General features: G+C 44.3%; 1 protein-coding gene across 7 annotated transcripts in view; it reads right to left on the bottom strand.

Annotated features, from left to right (window-relative positions):
• AFDN (afadin, adherens junction formation factor) overlaps window positions 1-25,881 on the bottom strand; it is a 1,370,646-nt gene that overhangs the window by 1,047,986 nt on the left and 296,779 nt on the right. The window lies entirely within an intron of this gene.

The following is a 25,881-nucleotide window of genomic DNA, read 5'->3' as shown; positions in this document are numbered from 1 at the left end:
AGCTGCAGGACACATCGGGTAATTAACCCGATGTGTGCTGTAAGTAGGAGAGCAGGGAGCCAGCGCTAAGCGGTGTGCGCTGCTCCCTGCTATGTGCACATGTAGCTGCAGCACACATCGGGTAATTAACCCGATGTGTGCTGTAACTAGGAGAGCAGGGAGCCAGCGCTCAGTGTGCGCTGCTCCCTGTTCTCTGCACGTGTAGCTCCGTGCACTGGTAACCAAGGTAAATATCGGGTTGGTTACCCGATATTTACCTTAGTTACCAAGCGCAGCATCTTCCACGCGGCGCTGGGGGCTGGTCACTGGTTGCTGGTGAGCTCACCAGCAACTCGTGTAGCGATGCTCCAGCGATCCCTGCCAGGTCAGGTTGCTGGTGGGATCGCTGGAGTGTCGCAGTGTGACATCTCACCAGCAACCTCCTAGCAACTTACCAGCGATCCCTATCGTTGTTGGGATCGCTGGTAAGTTGCTTAGTGTGACTGGACCTTTACACAACCTCTTTATCTAACACAACCACTCACACCAACTCAGCCCTCCTCTCCACCGACAGACAAAAGACTCCTCCCTGCCTCTTCCCAGTGAGGATGCAGAGGGACAATCACAGCAGAGACAGCAGAAGCTCCAGCTCTGCACAACCAGGGGAAGAAAGCGTCTATCTTCTGCTTGTTCTCATATAGTTCATAGTGTGTGTGTGTGTGTGTGTGTGTGTGTGTGTGTGTGTGTGTGTGTGTGTGTACAGAAATGAGTATTAGCTGGCGCAACATGTGAAAAAAATAATTGGGGAAAAAAAAAAGAAGGGGTCATGAGATTGCTTTTCTTCCCCTCTTGCCTAGTCTGTGTGTCATCCGTATCATATGTGTGGCATGCATTTTGCGGGCTTCTTTCACATCAGCGTTTTTTTGCTTGTAGGCAATAAACCGCAAACCGCATATGACCGGATCCTGTGGATTAAATGTGCAATGCATGCAACCGTTATTTTACCGGATCCTTCTGCAGCGGGACACAGAATTTATCGGCTGCCACTAGAGTCAGCTGACTCCTGATCTCACAGCCCGCACACGCTGCGATGGATACAGGTTAACAGCAGTCACTGCCTGCTGCCGATCACATGTGACAGTGTGCGGGCTGTGTGGTCAGGAGTTCAGCTGAGTTCAGATCAGCTGACTCCAGTGTCGGCCGATTAGGCTGGGGCCATATTGGGGATTACTGCGATCCCCTCGCATGACACTCGGCTCATGCTGGCAGTACAGTAGAGCCGAGTGTCATGCGTACGTCACTGCAACTGAGGTCTGACTGTGCGAGTGGACCTCAGCTGCGGGGGGCAGTCCGGCACTCAGGAAAGGAGGGCCAGTGCTGCGGAGGGGCGGGCCATCACTGAGGAGGGGTTGGAGGGATTTCTCTCCCTCTCTCCTCTGTAGTCGGCTATTGCGATTCTCGCTCTGCACTCGCGGTACACCGATGTACCGCAAGTGCAGTGCGATTTTTCTCTCACCCCATACACTTGAATGGGTAAAAGAGAGTCTTGCATTACAATTGCAACATGCTGCGATTGTTTTCTCAGTCCGATTTAGGGCTGAGAAAATAATTGCTCATGTGCGCTGATACACAGGCTAATATTGGTCCGAATGAAATGTGATGTTTTATCGCACTCCACTCGCACCGCTTTTCTCGTCGTGTGGCGTAGGCCTTACTTGTTCTGTAATTCCCCTGCATCCATCGCAGTGTGTGCGGGCTGGAGTTCAGCTGAGTTCAGATCAGCTGACTCCAGTGCTGGACTGAACTCAGGTGACCTCAGAGGCCGCACACGCTGCGATGGATGCAGGCGGACACAGAACAAGTAATCGGCCGACACTGGAGTCATCTGATTACTTGTTCTGCTGGCGCTGTGGTCAGGAGTAGGCATGAGCGAGCAGTAAAATGCTCTGGTGCTCGATGGGCAAAGCCCATGTCGATGTTTTTTTTCTTTGTTTGTTTTTTTAATTCATTTTAAAAAAAAAACAACAAAAAAACACATAACCCTAGGGTTAGGGGTAAAAAAAAAAAAAAAAAAAAAAAAAAAAAGTGTGGGCTCCTGCTGCATTTTCTATTGCTAAGGGTAATCCAAGCAGCTACTAGCTGCTAATCCCCGCTGCTTGGTGTTACCTTCACTGGCAATGGAAAATCCAGAGAAGATTTTTTTTTAATAAACGTTTTTGCTTAAAAACTTTAAAAAAATGACGTGGGCTTAGCCATGTTTTTTTGTACGCTAGGCAGGTACAGCAGGCAGGTACGGGCTGCCCCCAACCCCCAGATGCCTATTTGTACCCGGCTGGTAACCAAAAATATAGGGAAGCCTTTTTTTTTTTTTTTTTAAATTATTTCATGAATTTCATGAAATTAAAAAAAAAAAAAAAAAAAAAAAAAAAAAAAGGGACGTGGGCTTTCCTTTTTATTTTGTGCCAGCCAGGTACAACTAGGCAGCTGGGGATTGGAATCCGCAGTGCAGAATGGCCAAAGCTTTCTGCCCCCCCCGCTGCGAATTGCAGTCCACAGCCGCCCCAGAAAATGGCGCTTTCATAGAAGCGCCATCTTCTGGCACTGTATCCAACTCTTCCAGTGGCTCTGGTGGCAGGTGGCACGCTGGGTAATAAGGGGTTAATACCAGCTATGTTTTACCAGCTGGTATAAAGCCAGAGATTCTTGATGTCAGGCCAAGTTTGACCCGGCCATTAAGAATCTCCAATAAAGGGTTAAAACAAAAAAAAAAAAAGACACGGAGAAACGGAGAAAAATACTTTATTGGAAATAAATACACAGACACATTAGGGACTCCATCTTTATTACTCCCTCTCACCCCTCCACGATCGAGCGATTTCTGTACTGACCATGCCAGGAGAGAGAGAGGGAGGGAAAAAGAGAGAGAGAGGGAGGGAGGGAGGGAGGGAGAAAGGGAGGGGGGGAGGGGGAGGGGGAGAAAGAGAGAGAGAGAGAGAGAGAGAGAGAGAGAGAGAGAGAGAAAAAAGAGCGAGAGGGAGGGAGAAAGAGAGGAAGGGAGAAAGAGGGAGAGAGGGAGGGAAAAAGCGAGCGAGAGAGGGAAAAAGAGGGGGAGGGAAAAAGAGCGAGAGAGGGAGGAAAAAAGCGAGCGAGAGAGGGAAAAAGAGGGGGAGGGAAAAAGAGCGAGAGAGGGAGGGAAAAGAGAGAGAGAGGGGGAAAAAGAGGGGGAGGGAAAAAGAGCGCGAGAGAGGGAGGGAAAGAGCGAGAGAGGGAGAGGTGGAGGGAAAAAAAGAGAGGGAGGGAAAAAAAAAGAGGGAGGGAAAAAGCGAGAGAGGGAGGGAAAAGAGAGAGAGGGAGGGAAAAGAGAGAGTGAGGATAAAGAGAGCGTGAGGGAAAAGAGAGCGTGAGGGAAAAGAGAGCGTGAGGGAAAAGAGAGAGCGTGAGGGAATAGAGAGAGCGCGAGGGAATAGAGAGCGTGAGGGAATAGAGATAGGGAGGGAAAAGAGAGGGAGGGAAAAGAGAGTGAGGGAAAAGAGAGTGAGGGAAAAGAGAGGGAGGGAAAAGAGAGAGGGAGGGAAAAAAGAGAGGGAGGGAAAAGAGGGAGGGAAAAGAGGGAGGGAGGGAGGGAAAAGAGGGAAAAGAGGGGGAGAGGGAAAAGAGGGGGAGAGGGAAAAAAGGGGGAGAGAAGAGAGGGGGGAGAGAAAGGGGGGAGAGAAGAGAGGGTGGGTGGAGAGGTGGACTGTCACCAACTTTCTACACTCTGTGACTTGTTGTGCAGGTGACAGAGTGCAGACAGTTGATCCCATGCAGCAGGACAGGTGACAGACCAGAGTGGTGACATGCTCTGCTCTGACACATGCGGTGCTGCATGTCACCAGCTTGTCAGTGTCTTGCTGCATCCTGTAGTGCTGGTGGGAGGAGCGCACATGATCACACCGCCCGTTCTCCTGACATCGGAGCAGAGCGGACTGGTGGAGAGTAAGATCAGTACTTACGTGACGGGGGGGGGGGGGATTTCAGCTGAAGAAACCCCCCCATGTATTCCACACTGGCGCCCCGTGCCTCACCAATCTGCCGGACGCTCAGCCCTCTTCACCGCTCCACACTGGCGTCCGCCCTTCGATGCTGGGCTGTGACGTGCGGTAGTCACCGCCCACAGCCCAGTCAATCACTGAGTGGCGGCAGCATCCTCTGACGTAAGCGTCAAGTTTGAGAGCCCAGAATTGACGGGACGTAAGAGGATACTAGCGGCCGCAGCACCAGGGGGTCATGTGACCGGCACTGAGCATGCAGGATAGCGCCGTTCAGAGGCAGAAGTGCAAATAGAGGCCAATGCAGAACACGCCTATAATGGTAAGTTACACTCCGAGAGAAAATAAAAAAAATGGGTGAACCACCCCTTTAACAATAATGTTTTGGTCTGTTTTTTTTGAGTTTCAGAGTTTTTGCTGCTTTTCTTGTTCCAGATTGTTTTGTTAATATATATATATTATATATATACACACACACACACACACACACACACACACACACACACACACCCTTTTATTGCAAATTTTCCATAGATATGCATTTCATATCACACACATACGTTATATATTCATGACACATAATATGGACATGTACATCATACAGGTTTTTGTATTTATGTGGTCCAGTTATTTAGATGGTATTTTGTTTTCTGTTATATGTGGATTCTGTTAGCATTCCTGGATTTGTCAACATTTGATCAATGTGGACATATATATGCTTTAAATACTGCTCCTTCTCCATTTTGCTTTGTATTAGTATGATTAAGGGTATCTACGTACATCAGAAACGCATCAGGTTCCTACAGTTTTTTTTAAATATGTTTTTGTAATAAAATAATATATCTATCCTGGATTAGATGTGCCGAAACTTTTTTCATTTTCTGCTTCGCTGCAGCCACTTCAGCTTTGACGCCACCTACCATGGCTAAAGCATGTTTGATTCAATCATATGTTGAACCTGCTCACTCCTATCAAATAATGCCAAGTGTTTACATACAAACTTTAAAATGGTAAAGTGGTTGATAAGGTACATACTGTCTACTGTACTGCTAATGACTACCACAGCATCTGTAAAGTGTATTCACAACATAAGAGTATGTGCATACAGAATTATATTCAAGCAAATTCCGCATGAAAAGCACAGCAAAAGTGTGCCCTACACCGTGAACCTTTGTGCACCTGTTCTGTCTTATGTCATATCTTTACTTGGGGTTAGAAATCCAGCAGGAGATAAAACTAGTGACATACCCATTCTTTGGGTGGCTTCTCACTCTCTAAAGAAAAAAAGACAGTGGAGGAGCAGCATTTTAAATACGGGTGAAGCCATTTCAGGAAAGTAACTTTCTCTGTATTCCTAAAGTGGCCTCTCCATTCTCTGAAGACACTGCGTTCACATAGCCTAATGCTGGTTTCACACTTCTGTGAAACGGAATCCGATCAGAGCATTGTCTATGAGACAATTAGCGAAGATATTATGACCTAAGCACAGACTGTGCTTCACAAACATCATTAAATTAGCATCAATCTATTGGTAGCTGTAGTGTAACCAAAAGGTAAAACAGTCCCAAACTGCAAGCTATGATATTTTTATGTGTTCTCAGACGTGTATTTTATGTGTTGTAGTTTTTTTTAATTAAGACGTTAAAGTGTAACAGTCATTTTAATTTTTGTTTCATAAATCACTAACACACAGGACAATAAGCAACTTTGTAATATACAGTCATATGAAAAAGTTTGGGCACCCCTATTAATGTTAACCTTTTTTCTTTATAACAATTTGGGTTTTTGCAACAGCTATTTCAGTTTCATATATCTAAGAACTGATAGACTGAGTAATATTTCCGGATTTAAATGAGGTTTATTGTACTAACAGAAAATGTGCAATCCGCATTTAAACAAAATTTGACCGCTGCAAAAGTATGGGCACCTCAACATAAAAGTGACATTAATATTTTGTAGACCCTCCTTTTGCAAAAATAACAGCCTCTAGTCGCTTCCTGTAGCTTTTAATGAGTTCCTGGATGAAGGTATATTTGATCATCCCGGTTTACAAAACAATTCCAGTTCAGTTACGTTTGATGGTCGCCGAGCTTGGACAGCCCACTTCAAATCATCCCACAGATTTTCAATGATATTCAGGTCTGGGGACTGGGATGGCCATTCCAGAACATTGTAATTGTTCCTCTGCATGAATGCCTAAGTAGATATGGAGCGGTGTTTTGGATCATTGTCTTGCTGAAATATCCATCCCCTTCGTAACTTCAACTTCGTCACGGATTCTTGCACATTATTGTCAAGAATCTGCCGATACTGAGTTGAATCCATGCGACCCTCAAATTTAACAAGATTCCCGGTGCCGGCATTGGCCACACAGCCCCAAAGCCCCACCAAATTTTACTGTGGGTAGCAAGTGCTTTTCTTGGAATGCCATGTTTTTTTGCCTTCATGCATAATGCCTTTTTGTATGACCAAACAACTCAATCTTTGTTTCATCAGTCCACAGGACCTTCTTCCAAAATGTAACTGGCTTGTCCAAATGTGCCTTTGCATACCTCAGGCAACTCTCTGGCGTGCTTGCAGAAACGGCTTCTTTCGCATCACTCTCCCATACAGCTTCTCCTTGTGCAACGTGCGCTGTATTGTTGACCGATGCACAGTGACACCATCTGCAGCAATATGAAGCTGCAGGTCTTTCGAGGTGGTCTGTGGATTGTCCTTGACTGTTCTCACCATTCTTCTCTGCCTTTCTGATATTTTTCTTGGCCTCTAACTTCTGGGCTTAACAAGAACTGTACCTGTGTTCTTCCATTTCCTTACTATGTTCCTCACAGTGGAAACTGACAGTTTACATCTCTGAGACAACTTTTTGTATCCTTCCCCTGAACAACTATGTTGAATCTTTGTTTTCAGATCATTTGAGAGTTGTTTTGAGGAGCCCATGATTCCACTCTTCATAGGAGATTCAAATAGGAGAACAACTTGCAAGTGGCCACCTTAAATACCTTTTCTCATGATTGGATACACCTGCCTATGAAGTTCAAAGCTGAATGAGGTTACAAATCCCATTTAGTGCTTCAGTAAGGGGTACTTTACACTATCGCTAGCGATGTCGCAGTGTGTAAAGTACCCTTAAGTCAGTAAAAAGTAGTTAGGAGTGTTCAAATCAAGAAATTGATAAGGGTGCCCATACTTTTGCACCGGTCAAATTTTGTTTAAATGCAGATAGCACATTTTCTGTTAGTACAATAAACCTCATTTCAATCCAGAAATATTACTCAGTCCATCGGTTATTAGATATATGAAACTGAAATAGCTGTTGCAAAAACCCAAATTGTTATTAAGAAAAAAGGTTAACATTAATAGGGGTGCCCAAACTTTTTCATATGACTGTATCTTATCAGATAAATTTGCTTTTTTCATCCTCCTGGACTGATCTTTCATTCAAAAAATTCTCAATTCCCCAGTAAAAATCAATCTTCAGTGAATACAGACATTCCCATTAGGCCAGCGTCATACTGGCATGTGACTCGCACGAGTGCAATGAAAGAAAATCTTGCATTGCACTCTGCTATAAATGGAGAAAATGCTGCAGCTCACATCTGTGAGGTTTTTTTCCAACTCAAATCAGACTGCAGAAAAAAATTGCACAATGCCACGATTGTCTGCGAGTCTTTCATCACTCGCACCCATACAAGTCTATGGGTGCAAGTGAAACATTAGACTGCACTCGGATGACATCAAAGTGCAGTGCGATCTATGCACAGGCTGACAATGAAAGACAAGGTGAAATCACTTTCTCCCTTTCCTACGCAGCTGTGATCTGACACTTGGCTCACACTCACACCAGAGCGGGAGCCCGAGGATCATTAGCATATCGCATCAGATGCCATACGCAAAGATGGCAGATGGCTGGGAGTTGCTACTGACAAGTTTCCTATGGAGAAGGGGGGGGGAGAGGGAGAGGAATTTGCATTTTTTGGTGCAATTAAAATAAATCGCTTAGGGGAGGAAATTGGAGGAAGGTTCTTCTCAAAAATGAAGCTTTATGGATTATGCAACTAAACACAAAACCCCATGGTCATAATTATCAATTTAAATTATATATATATATATTGATGTAATGTTAGTGATGTTTTTTATATATATATATATATATATATATATATATATATATATAAACCACAAGGGGGAGGGACTTGGAGGAGGAACCTTTTCAAAAATGATTTTTTTTATAGATCATGTGACCAAACCTTAGCGCGCCCCCCCCAACCCTCATGGTTTAAATCAACGCAGAAAAAAGTTTGTTTTTATTTGTTTTTCAGTTTGTTGGGGTTTCTGGCAATTAAAATAAAGAAACAGCATAGGGCAAGTAATTGTAGGAGCGTCCTTTCCAAAAAATGACGTTTTATAGATCCTATTACCAAACATTAAATCCCCACATGGTTTAAATTATCGCTACAACAGGTTTTTTTGTCAAAATGAATTTCGTGTGCATCTGTTATATAGGCAGAATTATGTAAATCTTGACTCCATTGGTATATGTATAATTTGTTTATGGAAAGAGATTATATATATATAATATAGTCTATGACGTTCCCTGAGTCACATGTAGATGTGACAGTGCGGATTCCTTTACCGGACACACACACACACACACACACACACACACACACACACACACACACACACACACACCCCTTTATATATAAGGTTAGTTCTGCTACTCTTGTTCTTAACCTTATGTCCTTCACATGTGTTCCTTCTTGTCTAATTGTGGGACATGACCTCAATGAGGGGCGTGGTATATGTTTTTTAAGTGTTTCTGCAGTAAAGTTTGCATATGTTACAATTAAGGCTTTACGACGAAATGCGTCGACATGCTATCCTGCTCCCTATTATGTTATTTTAAAATGGATAAAGAAAAAGGAATTTTTTTTTATCAAAGGATTTCAGCCATAAAGTATTTTTTTACTTGGACTTCTATATTACTCAGCCGACGGGTGGCTGCATCCAAACTGATTAGTGGACTGAAATTATATTCTCACGGTTAGTATATTTACCATATTTTTCAGATTATAAAATGCACTTTTCCTCTCAAAAATTTGGGAGGAAAATGAGGGGTGCATCTTAAAATACGAATATAGCTTACTGGAAGGTGGAGAATTGGCAGCGGGCTGTCTGCACGGGCAGCCAGGTGCCTGTCGTTATGGGCAGCCAGGTGCCTGTCTGTGTGTGCCGGCAGCCAGCTGCCTCTCTGTGCGGGTGGCCTGCTGGCTGCCACTCTGTGCGGGCGCCAGCTGGCTGTGCAGACTGCCGTGGCTGTGCTGGCAGCGGTGGCTGTAAGGTGGGTGTCCCAGATGGTTTGTCCATGGTCCGGGCTTCAAATGATGGCGCCTGGAGACAGCACATGCGCAGATGCAGCTCTTGGATGAGAGCGCCATTTCTTTAAAGCCCAGACCACCACCAGACCATCTAGGCCATTTGGTACACCGGCCTGCTCCAACACACAACCACTGCAGCTTCCACTGTCAGCACTGACCCGCCACCAGCACTGACCCGCCGCCGCTGCCAGCACAGCCTCTGCCTCCTGTGATCTTGCTCAACCACCGCTGCCGCCCCCCTCCGGTAATACAACACTGGAGTATAAAAAGGACCCCATTTTTGTTTACCTTATTTTATCTTTAAATTTGGGGTGCGTCTTATAATCCGGTGCGTCTTATAAAACAAAAAATATGGGATATATTTTCTGTACATGTCTGTTAATGAAAACCCAAAAGTCATTATCTAAAAAAATTAGATCATCTAATCATCATTTAACCTCAGATGTTGGCGCCTATTGAAAAGTATGGACAGTAAATGCACTCAATACTTGGTCAGGGCTTCTTTTGCATGAATTACAGAATCAATGCAGCGTAGCATGGAGGCGATCAGCCTGCGGCACTGCTGAGGTGTTATGGAAGCCCAGGTTGCTTTGAGAGCAGCCTTCAGCTCATCTGCATTGTTGAGTCTGGTGTCTCTCATCTTCCTGTTGACAAAACTCCATAGATTCTCTATAGGTTTTAGGTAACGAGAGTATGCTAGCCAATCAAGCACAGTTATACTGTGGCTATTAAACAAGGTATTGGTACTTTTTGCAGTGTGGACAGATGCCAAGTCCCACTGGAAAATGAAATTTCCATCTCCAAGAAGCTTCTTGGCAGAGGGAAGCATGAAGTGCTCTAAAATTTCCTGGTAGATGGCTGCGCTGATTTTGGTCTTGTTAACACACAGTGCACATACACCAGCAGATGACATGGCTCCCCAAACCATCACTGATTGTGGAAACTTCCCACTAGACCTCAAGCAGCTTGGATTGTGGCCTCTCCACTCTTCCTGCAGACTCTGGGACCTTGATTTCCAAATGAAATACAAAATTTACTTTCCTCTGAAAACAACACGTTGGACCACTAAGCAAAAGTCCAGTTTTTTTTTTCCTTGGCCCAGGTAAGATGCTTCTGGCATTAGCTACTGGTCATGATTGACTTGACAAAAGGAATGCGAAAGTTGCAGCCCATGTTGTGGATACATCTGTGTGTGGTGACTCTTGAAGCACTGACTCTAGCAGCAGTCCACTCCTTGGGAATCTCCTCAAAATGTTTTAATAGATTTTTCTTAATCATATCAAGGCTGCGGTTATCCCAGTTGCTTGTGTAGCTTTTTCTACCACACTTTTTCCTTCCACTCAACAACTTTCCATTAATATGCTTGTATACCACACTCTGAACAGCCAGCTTCTTTACAAATGACCTGTTGTGGCTTACCCTTCTTGGAGTGTGTCAATGACTGTCTTCTGGACATCTGTCAAGTTAGCAGTGTCAGTAGTGTTCCCCATTATTGTGTGGCCTACTAAACCAGACGGACCATTTTAAATGCTTATGAAACCTTTGCAAGTTTTTTTTTGTAATTATTCTAATTTTATGAGATAATGACTTGGGTTTTCATTGGCTGTAAGCCATCACTCTGTATGTAATGATTATATAAGAAAATCACTTTTTGTATTGAATTACTGAAATAAATTAATTATCTTTTTGATACTCTAATTTATTGAGATGCACCTGTATATCAGACCAGTCTAATATCAGACCAGACACACCCAAGGGTGGAGGTATGTTCAAAGCCAAGTGTCCAGCACTCTGGCTATTATTAAAGGGAACCTAACCCTAAAAGGTACTGTTATGGTTAATATTTTATATTAAGTTTGATTATCATTTAAGCAATTTATATATCTATATATCTTTGATAATTTTGTACTTTTATATTAGCTTCATAAGTGTTATTCATAAAAGCAATAAACACAGGGTGTACTCTTTGTTATAAAGATGCTTTTGTCTCAAATGTCTTTGTTAATGAAGGTCCAGAAAACTGGACAGAACTAGATTTTTAGGAATGCAGCAGGATCCATAATTTACGATTTTGTTATTTTCAACCTATATACCCATTTAAGGTAATCTATTAATTCATGCCCCTTTCTTTGTGATAGTAATAAAACTAGTGTCTTGGGCATCTGAGGTTCAGACAAGCCTAGCACACTGACACAATTGGCTGTGTGTGTGTCCTTGTTCTCCGATCGATCGACCAACTTGATTTAGTTAACACTGGCAAACGTGTGAGACCATTTGTCTTTCTCCTATAGCTTTTTTGTATAGCAAGGTTTCCACGACATTACATGGTGCCTGAAAGCTGGGAATTGTCAAACTGGACCTTCTTTGGACCCGACTACAAGGATCTCTCTGGGGACCACTGAATAAAACCGCGGTGAGTAACCCATTGTGTTACAAATAATTCAGTGTTACCTAGAGGGCTCTGGGACGAGTAATTGGTGGTCCTAACAAGACAATCGCTGTTGAACCTTTGCCAGTGTTTGAATTATTTTTTTCTCTGTTCTATGTATCAATGTGTCTTTAGATGTATAATTGAATTGAATGATGGATGAATGAAAATTGAATGAAGTGACAAGTAACCAACCTTGCCCAACGATTCTGGACAGGAACCTCCGCAATTCTACCTGTATATTTCAGGAGTCGGAGGATTGTTATATGTTGTCTCCATTGTCTATGTGATTGTTATGTCTGGACTGATGCGGTTGTAAACTATGAGGATCCTTGAATGTGGGACTGATTGATCTTTGAGTGACTAATAAGGGACTACGGTCTCTGATTGATAAGGGATCCCGTTAGGTGTGTTCCTTTACATGTGGTGAAGAGAAAAATCGGTCCTTATCAGGATCAGGGAAGTATAATTGTCCATAACAGAGGAATCCTTCATGGTAAGGTAGTACTCTGAGGGTATTGAATCTCTCCTGTAAATTGATAAGGGTACTCTCTTGAAAGAGGTGCTGAATGCAGCTTTGACCTGAATACAGCAGGAGTATTAATACCAGCGACTGTGGAAGTGTGGATTGTGTAACTGACGTATTGTAAAGTTGTGTTGATGAATCAGAATCGTTGTCCTCAGTGTCTGTGTTCTGTTTTGTGTGAACTCAAGAGAGGAAAAATCATAGTAGTTGAAGTTTTTGCTCAGCCTATTTACCCAGACCAGGAAATATACAGTATAAGTAAAACTTACTGTAGATATAATTGTCATGCAGTGCCATTACAGGGAGTTGAAGGAAAGCTTTTGAACTGGGTAGTAAATACACATCACTACGCCCCCACCTGGGTGACATCCTTCTTTTGTCCAGGAATTGATTCAGTTGACTGAGAAGCTGCAGACGCGGCTATTGAATAATTACAGATTACCTCAGGAAATGTTATATGAACCCATAGAGACTGTTACAATTGTTTTTGGTGTAGTAGGGTTTGTATTGCTGTTCATTTGGTTTTGTGTCAGAATCTCTCTAGTTCACAGGGCTGGACAACCGGTGTTAGTGCTTCCTTAGAATCCGTCTTGCAAGTCCTGAAGGAGACTGGGACAGGATTAAATTGAGAGTCTGAGAGACTCAAGCTGTGCTAAAAGGAGTTCTACGGTTAACTCAGGCACAGGTGTTGCAGTCATGGGGACTGGCAACAGTAAGGAATTCACTAACTCAAAGGCCATTGTCCCAGTTCCAGCATGTGAGATAGTGGAGAGGCTGAAAGGAAAGGAAGCAGTAGATGGATGTGAAGTTATACTGAAGAAATTTGGAATGGGCAAGTGGGGTAATCTAGAAGAGGGGGAATGGGAGAAGTGTATTTGCAACTGGGAAGGATGGCTGAAAGATAAGAAAAAGTTTGAACAGGCTAGGATGTGGTTAGATGTAGCCAAGCGTCTCTGAGTGAGCATAAATCAGAAGAAACCAAGCATGGTACCGTCTATCAAATCTATGACAGTATTAAAAACCCTGAAACTCTTGAAGTCCCTATACTGAATGTAAAACCTACAACCCCTTCGGCACCCCCACCTTATACAGGATCAAAGGGATGGGCATGCAGGTCTTGTGGTCAACAGAACTCCCCTGGGGCTAACTATTGTTTGTCTTGTGGGTCCCCACGCCCAGAAATAATGCACAAGGTGCCTCTGTTCCCAATGAGGACCACAAGTCATGTACAGTTTACACCCCCAGGAGTGGATGGGAATAACCAACCAGTACACCATCACCCTCAGGTATGGCCAATAGAAACATATCGGCCCTGGTCCCCCAGTGAGCTCATTGCCCTTGCTACTCAACTCCCCGATCCCCGAAAAACCCCCCTTACATTTAGAACGCGCCTTCAGGGTGTCCAAGAGGCATATCGGGCCACATGGGATGATCTTGTTTCAGTCATTTTACAGAAAGGGAGTGACCCCTTACTCATGGAAATTACTCAAATTATGCCAGGGCAGGAACCTGCTATTAAGAACACAACAGATTCAGGACGAGAATTTGTACAGAGGTTGCTGCACTGGGCTCGGGCAGAACAGGATAAGAAACAAGATCTGTTGCAGACTGTAGTGCAGGACAAAACGCAGTCAGTCTCAGAATATGCCTCTGTGTTAGAACAAACATGGTTAGATTTTGGGTATGAGCATAATGATGATAAAGATCGCCGATTATTGTTGCAGTGTTTCATGAATGGCCTTAGACCTACAGTACAGACTGCTGTGCGTACTAGTCGCCCAGAATGGCGCAATATGCAATGGGTTGATTTGAAAGAAATAGCCAGGGGTGCTGAACTAGAAGCCATGTAAAAAAAAAGGGTTAATTTGGCCCCTATGCAGCCCAGAAGAGGAAGGGGGAGGGGGAGAGGGGGAAACTGTCGACAATCAGGGGATAGAGACTACAGCAATGTAGAATGTTGGTTTTGTGGGCAAAAAGGGCATTTTTCTGCCAAATGTCCGACGAAGTCAACAGCTACTACTCTGACCCCTCCATAGGAAACTGGCAATCCAGATGTCTCCCTTTGCCCCGTTGTCACCCCTCAGGGACCTACACTTACTGTTCCTATTTCTCTGGGGGAGGGACAAACTGTTACATTTATGGTAGACACTGGAGCAGCCCGTACAGTATTAATGCAAGAACATGTTCCTGAGGACATATTGTCGCCTGAATTTGTGACTTTCGAAGGGGTAGAGGGACGACCTACTAAATTACAAATGACTCAGCCTCTCCGACTGAATTTGCATGACTCACTTTCAATTGTGACCCAGGTTTTAGTCTCCCCTGATGTACCTTTTAATTTGTTAGGGACAGATGTGTTACAGAAGATTGGAGCCTGCATAGAATTCACTCCAAATAACCCCAAGATGACCACCCCCTTTGATGAAGGCACTCTATGTAGTCTCCTGTCTCTGACTATTCCCACTACCCTGGACACTGACCACTCTAAACCCCAGTCCCTGCCAACTTGGCTTGAAAATGTACCCAACAAACTGTGGGCAAATAGCAAACTTGTTGTGGGAAAACTGTTCCCCCAGTGACTGTAAAACTTAAACCAGGTGCCCAGCCCCCTTGTATAAAGCAGTACCCGTTAAGTGCTGCCCAGGATGCAGCAATACATGAAAATGTCCAAGAGCTCCTGACAAAAGGTCTTATTGTCCCTATAACCTCCCCATTTAACACCCCACTGTACCCAGTCAAAAAGAAAACCCCACCTGGGCAGCCAGTCGCTTATCGTATGGTTCATGATCTCCGAGCGGTCAATGCAGTAACCATAGTGGATACTCCCCTTGTGCCTAACCCACAAACTCTCCTCAATCAGGTCCCCAGTACAGCTACTTGTTTTACAGTAATTGATCTGGCCAATGCTTTTTTCTCTGTTTGTCTGTCCACTGAGTGTACCTCGTATTTTTCTTTCACACATAGAGGTACCCAGTACGCCTGGGCAGTCCTTCCTCAGGGAGCAGCTAACTCGCCCTCTTTGTTCTCCACGTCCTTAAAGACAGTCTTAGATAACTGGTGCCCCCTTGATTCTTCTACTGTTCTGTTAAAATACGTGGATGACCTCCTCCTTTGTTGTACCACAGATCAGTTATGTCAAACTGAATCCCAATCTCTGTTGATATTTCTAACAGAAAATGGGTGCAAAGCTTCAAAAGACAAACTCCAATTGTGTGAGTCCACAGTTATCTTTCTGGAGCATTGCCTGTCTCCAGGAATCAAGCATCTCAGCCCAGGGAGGATTGAGGCAATACTAAAAGTACCTCTCACCAGATCTACTAAGTCCCTACGAGCATTCTTGGGCCTAGTCCAGTATTGTCGGCTTTGGATTCCAAATGCCTCTAGTGTCATGGCCCCATTGTTCCAATGCCTTAAAACTGAACCTTTTACTATTGGCCCTGAAGCAGTTGATGCATTCCACACCCTCAGGTCCACACTCTCTGCCTCACCAGCTCTTGGTATCCCAAACTATGACAAATCTTTTACTCTTTACTGTCACGAACAGGCAGGCCATGCATCTGGCGTCCTCACTCAAGAACATGGTGGGCGACAACGCCCTGTAGGATATTACTCTGTAACTCTAGATTCAGTCATTATGGGTTCCCCTTCATGTGTACGAGCTGTGGCGGCTGCTTCAGAACTCGTTAAAAAGACAGAGGACATAGTGTTAGGCAACCCTCTCACAATTCAGGTTCCTCATGCTGTATCTGAAATACTCCAACAGGCTCAGACCCGCCATCTGTCAGCATCCAGACTGACAAAATATGAAGTATCCCTTCTCACACCCCCTCATATTGTTATCAAACGTTGTAATGTTCTAAATCCAGCCACACTATTACCAGTGGATTTAGAAAAGGGAGGAAAAGTTCAGGATGGGGAAGAGGAAGAGACTGTGAGCCAAGACATGCCTCTATTTTGCAAATTAGTAGATGTGGAAGCTAAGGTAGACATGACACATGAACATAACTGTCATGCATTGATGGAAGCAGAAACAAAGGGCTTGGCAAATATCACTGATGTACCACTCACTAACCCCTCAGCTGAGTATTTTGTAGATGGTTCCAGAGCTTGGGACAATGATCAAGGACGGTTCATCACCGGGTATGCAGTAGTCCACTATGGTAAGGCAGTAATAAAAGAACCACTCCCCTCCAGCAGGTCTGCGCAAGAGGCTGAGCTGAAAGCACTCTCTGCAGCGTGCAATCTGGGAAGAGGTAAGGAGATTAATGTATTTTCTGACTCACAATACGCTTTTGGGGTAGCACACGACTTTGGCGCCATTTGGCGAAGCCGTAATTTCCTGACCTCTGCTGGCAAACCCATAAAGAATGCGCAGGCGGTAGAGCAGCTACTGACCGCACTCACCCTTCCCCGAAGGACAGCCATAGTCAAAGTATCGGCACACACACGGGAACAAACTCCCCTTGCAGTAGGGAATGCACTGGCCGACAAAGCGGCTAAAGAAGCAGCAAGACTACCTCTGACAGACATACTGGCCATAACAGACATAGCCCTCTCAGGGAGCTTAGTGAGCTTTCAGCAAAGGAGGCTGGCACCGTACCGGCCCCAGTGGCAGTTGATCGTGAACTGTTGCAGGTCTTCCAGACCCAGGCCCCCTCAAACGAACAGAATGCGTGGGTCAAAGTGGGCGCTGTACGGTCAGAGTCAGGGGTATGGCAGGTAAACACCCGGATTTGCCTCCCACGCTGCCTGTTCCCCATGATGGCTGCCCTTGCACATTTCCCGGTGCATAATTCAAAGGGTGTGATGTGTGCAGTAGTGTTACAAAACTGGTGTGCCCCAGGGTTCCCGAATGCGGCTGCAAAGTATGTTCAGGGATGTCTTGTTTGTGCAAAACATAACCCCGGTAGGCCTATTAGAGTCCCACAGAAATGCACACCAAAACCAGATTACCAGTTTCAGAGACTGCAGGTGGACTACATACAGCTACCTAAGGTGGGTACTTATGAATACGCCCTGGTATGCATTGATCTTTTCTCTGGGTGGCCGGAAGCTTGGGCAGTATCCAAAGCAAATACAAAAACTACTGCAAAGAAGTTTATAAGTGAGGTGGTTTGCAGATATGGGGTTCCCGAAACCATAGAAAGTGACAGGGGTACTCACTTCACTGAGGAATTAATGAAACAGATCATGGCTACTTTGCAGATAGAACAGGCTTTCCATGTTCCCTATTACCCACAAAGTAGTGGGAAGGTGGAACGCCTTAACGGTACCCTTAAATTAAAAATCCAGAAGTGCATGGAGGAAACACACTTGTCCTGGGTAGATTGTTTGCCCATAGCATTGTTTTCAGTGCGAACTGCCCCAAGGGGTATAGAAAAGCTGTCCCCATATGAAATACTGTTTGGTGGTGTTCCTAAGACAGGATTGTATTTTCCACAGCAATTGCAGGCTTCATATGGTACTCTCACTGAGTATGTCCTTGAGTTGCATAAACATTTGAATGTCACTCATAAACGTGTTCTCTCCTCCATCCCAGACCCCAACTGTATACGTGGCACACACACACTGGCACAAGGAGACTGGGTTGTGTTCAAGAGACACATAAGGAGACCACTGGAACCTAGATACAGTGAGCCATTTCAAGTGATACTGACCACTGCCACTTCTGTCAAGCTCGAAGGCAAAGACACTTGGATCCATGCGAGCCACTGCAAAAAGATCCTGAACCCTGGCAAAAGCAGAAATGATGACCCTGCCCCTCTGGACCATGCTGATGTCAATTGTGTCCCTTGCCTGGTCTCTCAATGAGGAGCTAAAAGAGGACTGGGATAATAAACTGATAAAGCATCACCAAGTCTTGCTCCGAGACATGGACTCTGGAGACCGCCCTAAGAACTGCTGGATATGCACTCATAGCCCAATAGCCTCTAATTCTATGCCATATCTCGCTGTGCCTCTGACTCCATATGAGGTTTTCAACTATAGCTGTTTCCACGAAGAGACTTTTGATTCCGTCCACTATAATGGAGGAAACCTCACCAGCAGCCATGTGGTTCCGATCCAAATTGCGGGGTGGGTGGAGAGCCCATGGTTACAGATAAATCTTACAGGAAGTTTAAAATGTTGGTATGAGCTAGACCTTGTGCAAGGTAAATTCATAACACATAGGACTAAGAAATTTCCAGTAGGTGAAATTCCAGTAAAAGGACTTAAGTTAAGCCTGCGATGCCCACACTCCAAGGACTGGGAAAGGTGTGAGAGCACTTCTATTATTCGTGATGATCGTTGTTTCCAGAAACGTAATCATGGACTTTTGAATAATAGTGAACTGTGGTTTATAGATGCGGCACAGACTTGTGAACGACTTGACCCATTTAATTACCCCTTTGAGTCTAAGACATGCCGAGGGAATGAGGTCGGTTTCCAAAACAATCGAACTTGGTGTGCCAAACCTTCGATGCAAGGATTTTTGACTTATATACGTTGTCTTGGGAGACCCACCGACATCATACCCTGTATACTGCCTAAGGATTTATATCTAGTCTGTGGCCATCAGGCTTATAAATGGCTTCCTCCCACTGCAGAGGGAACCTGCACCTTAGCACGCCTTACGCCTGCTACTTTCATACTACCTCATGGTGACCTAGATATAAATGCTGTCCCCAAACATTCATTATATAGGCGAGCTGCAGACGATGAACCTAGACCAAATGGTAGACCTCATATAGTGGAAATGGGGGTAGCAAATAGATTATTTAGTAGTATGTTCATTTATCCTTTCATAATACAAATGTGGAATAAATTAGTGGAATCGACTGACTATCTAGATGACCAGATATGGGAAGTACTGGGGATAGTAAACCAGACCAATGCAGTACAGGCTCAGATTATTACGGTGGTTAATCAGCATACAATAGTATTGGACTACTTGACTGCTAAGAAGGGTGGGATGTGTCAGATAATAGGCCCTTCTTGTTGCCACTACAGAGATCCCAAAGGAAATTTTCAAGTAAAGGCCAAGATGGAAATAATTAAAGAAATGAGGGACAAATGGTTACAGGAACACCATGAAAACAAGGACTCTTGGTGGAACAATACTTTTTCATTTCTTAATCCCGCTAATTGGTTTAAGGGTATAGGTGGGTGGCTGATGGGCATTCTGCAAGGCATCCTACAGATGGGAATGTTGATACTACTAGTGTACGTAGCTGCAAGAATTGGTATATTTGTTGTGACAACATTATGTAAAGAGACTCGTAAGATCAAAAATCACAGGCCGTCAGTTAACACATCTGCAAAACATCAAAGTGCTCCCTTGGTAAACATATATGATGAAGTTTACAAACAAGATATCTATCGGTGAACGGGGTTGGCCCCTCCATGCTGTCACAGCATGGGGATATAGCTGGTGGATAAATTGTCTGTAAATAATAAAAAGGGAGGAATGGTTATGGTTAATATTTTATATTAAGTTTGATTATCAGTTAAGCAATTTATATATCTATATATCTTTGATAATTTTGTACTTTTATATTAGCTTCATAAGTGTTATTCATAAAAGCAATAACACAGGGTGTACTCTTTGTTATAAAGATGCTTTTGTCTCAAATGTCTTTGTTAATGAAGGTCCAGAAAACTGGACAGAACTAGATTTTTAGGAATGCAGCAGGATCAATAATTTACGATTTTGTGATTTTCAACCTATATACCCATTTGAGGTAATCTATTAATTCATGCCCCTTTCTTTGTGATAGTAATAAAACTAGTGTCTTGGGCATCTGAGGTTCAGACAAGCCTAGCACACTGACACAATTGGCTGTGTGTGTGTCCTTGTTCTCCGATCGATCAACCAACTTGATTTAGTTAACACTGGCAAACGTGTGAGACCATTTGTCTTTCTCCTATAGCTTTTTTGTATAGCAAGGTTTCCACGACAGTACCGTCACACATAGCGAGATCGCTAGCGAGATCGCAGCCGAGTCACGGTTTCCGTGATGCAGTAGCGATCCAGTCAGCGATCTTGTTATGTGTGACACCTACCAGCGATCAGGCCCCTGCTGTGAGATGTCTAGTCATTGCAGAATGGTCCAGGCCATTTTCTTCAAAGGCGATGTCCTGCTGGGCAGGACACATCACTGTGTTTGACACTGTGTGACAGGGTCACAGTGACTGCTGAGATCGTTATACAGGTCGCTACTGTGACCTGTATTGTTCCTGCATCGCTGGTAAGATCTGGCTGTGCGACATCTCACCTGCGACCTCCCAGCGACTTACCTGCGATCCCTATCAGGTAGCATCGTTTTTGGGATCGCTGGTAAGTCGTTGTGTGTGACTGGGACTTGAATTCATTACCAGACTTGTTCAACTGCAAGTCCCATAGCAAACATTTTCAGGTTTTAAATTGCAAAGGGCCTCCTCCTCCACTGCGATACATAGCAATCATTTACAACATAGGTGGACACTACCCCACATTAATATATTTATATTTTATATAATTATTATTATATTATGCTGTACCACAATTTTATGGTATACATAAAATTCAAGTACAATAATTATGAACAACACAAAACAGGCTACTAAAGGAGGAGTGAGGACCCTGCCCACGAGGGCTCACAGTCTACAGATATATTCCAATACAGTGTATATCTACAGTTGAAACCAGAAGTTTAAATACACTATTTAAAAAGTAGAATATGCATGTTTTTCTCACTATCTGACATTAAATCAGAATAAACCTTTCCCGTTTGAGGTCAATTAGAATGACAAAAAATTATTTATATTTTCCAAATGCCAAAATAATGAGAGAGAGAGAGAGAGAGAGAGAGAGAGAGAGATTTTTTAAGGTACTTTTATTACCTTCTGCAAAACTCAAAAGTTTACATACACTTAAGGGCCATTTACACGCTGCGACATTGCTAACGATATATCGTCGGGGTCACGGTATGACACACATCCGGCGTCGTTCGCGACGTCGCAGCGTGTAACACGTATGAGCGACCTTAAACGATCGCAAAAGAGGCAAAAATCGTTGGTATGTGAGACGTCGTTCACTTACCAAAAATCGTTGTCTCTTCAGTAGCGAGGTTGTTTGTCGTACCTGTGGCAGCACACATCGCTATGTGTTACAACGCAGGGACGAGCAACAACCTCATACCTGCGGCCGGCCACAATGAGGAAGGAAGGAGGTGAGCGGGATGTTCGTCCCGCTCATCTCCGCCCCTCCGCTTCTATTGGGCGGCTGCCGTGTGAGGTCGCTGTGACACCGCACGTACCACCCCCTTAGAAAAAAGGCTGTTCGCCGGCCACAGCAGCGTCGCAGGGAAGGTAAGTCTGTGTGACCGGTGTTAGCAATGTTGGGTGCCACGGGCAGCGATTTGACCGTGACTCACAACCGACGGGGGCGGGTACGCTCGCTAGTGATATCGGTACCAATATCGCAGCGTGTAAGGTACCCTTAAGAGTACTATGGCTTTAAACAATATGGGACAGCCCATATGATCATGTCATGTCTTTGGAAGCTTCTGATTGGTATATTGGCAACATCTGAATTAGAGACACACCTGTGGATATATTTTAACACACACCTGAAACACACTGCTTCTTTGTGTCGCATCAGGAGAAAGTCAAGTGAAATCAGCCAATGTCACAGGAAGAGAATAGATGACTTGCACAAGTCTGGTTCATCCTTGGGTGCAGTTTCCAGATACCTGAAGGTGCGTAGTCCATCTGTACAAAATTATACGCAAGTACAAACAAGATGGAAATGTCAAGCCATCATACCGCTTAAGAAGGAGACGGGTTCTGTGTACCAGAGATGAACGTGTTTTGGTTAGACATGTGCATATCAACCCAAGAACAAAAGCAAAAGACCTTGTGAAAATGCTGGCGGAAGCCGGTAAGATTTTGTCCTTATCTACAGTGAAACGAGTCCTGTATCAGAATGGGCTGAAAGGCCACTCTGCCAGGTAAAAGCCATTACTCCAAAGAAATATAATAAAGACAGATTAATGTTTGCAAATTCCTACAGGAACAAAGACCTTAATTTTTGGAGACATGACCTGTGATCTGACAAAACAAAATTTGAACTGCTACACCATAATGACCATCATTACGTTTGGAAGACAAAAAGAGAAGCTTTAAAGCCTAAAGAGGGTGCTACACGCAACGATATCGCTAGCAATATCGCTGGTGAAAGCACCCGCCCCGTCGTTTGTGCATCAAGGGCAAATCGCTGCCCGTGGCACACAAAATCGTTTGGAGCTGTCACACGTACTTACCTGGCTAGCGACGTCGCTGTTGCCGGCGAACCGCCTCCTTTCTAAGGTGGCGGTTCGTGCAGCGTCACAACGGCGTCACTAAGCGCCCGCCCAATAGAAGCAGAGGGGCGGAGATGAGCGGGACGCAACATCCCGCCCATCTCCTTTGCCATGTAAAACTCTTGAAGGGTCCTTACCCCCCCTCCCCACCATTAGCCATAGATCGCCATGACGATTATCTGATCGGCCTGAAAGTTTAGGAATTTATGACTCGGGTGATGGTAGAGCTACAGCCAAAGGATGCATAGAAAAGGCATTTCTTTGATCTGTTGGAGGGAAAACTTCTAAAACAGTTTTTAAGCGCTACGTTAATGCTAGAAAAATTAAAAGCATATTGCCAAAATCCCTGTGGAGCGCACCATTTAGTTTAACTTGGAGATCGCTGGTAGCGCGACAAATGAGAATTGGCCAGTAAAATCATGCTAAATGCGTTGTTTGGTATTCATGTAAATGTAAAAACGAGATATAAAATATGACGCTAATATCTTTCACCTGTGTGGCCCAGGGGCAAAGATATGTGAAAAGCTAGAATTAAAGAACTTTGTGACAATCTTGGCACAGCCCACAAGAGACCGTAAGAGGTCACAGAGAGGGGGGTTACCTGAGGGCATAAGAGCGATTAGCTCATTGCTGGGGGGAGTCAGTACTTGAGGGTATCAGTAAGTGGTGATGCTGGCCGTCTTTCTACCATCTTCTCTTGGAGCCCCTCCCTCCCTAAATTCGGACATCACATCTATGGCACGAGTTTAGTAAGTCTCACGTTTATACCTTTTTTTTATATATCTGTCTATACTGTAATTGTATTGTTCCCTTTTGTAAATTCTTGTATATTTTTTTTTAAACACTGCCTATTTTTGGACTAAATATATAAAATTTAATAGTTAGTTTCCTTCTGTTCTATATATGAACCCAAACCCGTCCGAAAAGCCTTCTGCTATCTGAAACGGGTCCCCAGCTACCTGTAGAAAGTTGGGTGGTGGCAGCGTAATTATTATTGCATAGAATTATTGGGGTGCTATCATTAAAAGTACCGAGCTATATATATATATTCCACTAGCGGGAATCGGTGATATGTACATTTACCCTTGCCGGAAGACCTCCGATATTTGGTATTATTAGCTCAGCAGCCTCATTTACTTATTGTCCGGCAGTTCCGAAATTGACCTGTCACAAAGGGGGCGCTAGAGAGTAGTCGTGTTCTTGACAAATTAGTTAACAGCTGCGAGATATCTGATTGACTCCCCCGGCTGTTCGTGACATTCTTCCTTCCGCATTGCCGGCGGCCGCAGGTAAGCTGCAGTTAGTCATTCCCGAGGTGTCACACGTAGCTATGTGTGCTGCCTCGGGAATGACGAACAACCTGCGTGCTCAACAATCAATGATTTTTTAAACAGGAACGACGTGTCAACGATGGACGATAAGGTGAGTATTTTCCATTGTTAACGGTCGTTCCTTGCTGTCACACGCAACGACGTCGCTAACGATGCCGGATGTGCGTCACGGAATCCGTGACCCCAGCATATATCGTTAGATCCATCGTTGCGTGTAACGGGGCCTTAAGAACACCATTCCAACTGTGAAACATGGGGGTGGCAGCATCATGTTGTGGGGATGTTTTGCTGCAGGAGTGACTGGTGCACTTCACAAAATAGATGGCATCATGAGGAAAGAAAATTATGTGGCAATACTGAAGCAACATCTCAAGACATCAGCTACAGACTTAAAGTTTGGGCGGAAATGGGTCTTTCAAATGAACAATGACCCGAAGCATACTGCAAAACTTGTAACAAAGTGACTTAAGGGGTACTTTGCACGCTGTGACATCGCAAGCCGATGCTGCGATGCCGATCGCGATAGTCCCCGCCCCCGTCGTAGCTGCGATATCCTTGTGATAGCTGCCGTAGCGAACATTACCGCTACGGCAGCTTAACATGGACTCACCCGCCCTGAGACGTCGCTCTGGCTGGCGACCCGCCTCCTTATTAAGGGGGCGGGTCGTGCAGAGTCACTGCAACGTCACACGGCAGGCGGCCAATAGGAGCGGAGGGGCGGAGATGAGCGGGATGTAAACATCCCGCCCAACTCCTTCCTTCCGCATATCCTCCTACCGGAGTCACCGCGGCTTCCATAGATGTTCCTCGCTCCTGCGACTTCACACACAGCGATGTGTGCTGCCGCAGGAGCAAGGAACAACATCGGACCGTCGCGTCAGCGTAATTATGGATTACGCCGACGCTACACCGATGATACGATTACGACGCTTTTGCGCTTGTTTATCGTGTCATCTAGGCTTTACACACTACGATGTCGCATGCGATGGCGGATGTGCGTCACTTTTAATTTGACCCCACCGACATCGCACCTGCGATGTTGTAGTGTGTAAAGCCCGCCTAAGGATAACAAAGTCAATGTTTCAGCAAAGCTGAAAAGGCAGGTTTGAGAAATATAACCACCTACAAACATGGCTTAGATGCACCAGCTCTATCAGGAAAAATGGGCCCAAATTCCTACCAAATATTTGGAGGAGTTTGTAGAAGGATATCCAAAAAGTTTAAAATCAGGGTCTCTGCCTATACATTATGATGCTCTAAGATGAAGTCGCAAAAAACTGGAGACAGATTCTCTTTAAAACATTTTCTCTTTCTCGTTATTCTAGCATTTGGCAAATAAAAATAATTTTGGTAACCCTAAATGATCTAAAATGGGAACAGTTTACTCTGATGTAATGTCAGATAGTGAGAAAAACATGCATATGTGTTGTTTTAGATAGTGTTTGTAAACGTCTGGTATCAACTGTATGTAAAAAAAAAAAAAAAAAAAAAAAAAAAGATTGCAGCTTCCGTAAGAACCCGATCTATAAAACTGTCACACTAGATAACCCCTTCAGTGCACATCAAAACGTAAACAATAAAAAAGTAGCAAAAACCTGTGTTTTTTCATTATGCCGTGTTTTTCCAAAAATAAGACAGGGCATCATATTACTTTCCTTTGTAAAAATAAGAACTAGGGCTTATTTTGGGGGAGAGCTTATTTTTTTCAAGACCAATCACACATTTCTGCTTCAATTTATCTTGAAGGTGTGTGGCCAGCTTCAGCTTGAAGGTGTGTGGCCAGCTTCAGCTTGAAGGTGTGTGGCCAGCTTCAGCTTGAAGGTGTGTGGCCAGCTTCAGCTTGAAGGTGTGTGGCCAGCTTCAGCTTGAAGGTGTGTGGCCAGCTT

Source organism: Anomaloglossus baeobatrachus, chromosome 3, assembly GCF_048569485.1.
Source record: "Anomaloglossus baeobatrachus isolate aAnoBae1 chromosome 3, aAnoBae1.hap1, whole genome shotgun sequence".
In the NCBI taxonomy this organism is placed as follows: domain Eukaryota; kingdom Metazoa; phylum Chordata; class Amphibia; order Anura; family Aromobatidae; genus Anomaloglossus; species Anomaloglossus baeobatrachus.
Note: the sequence above shows the minus strand (reverse complement) of the source record. Positions and strands in the feature narration are given on the sequence as shown.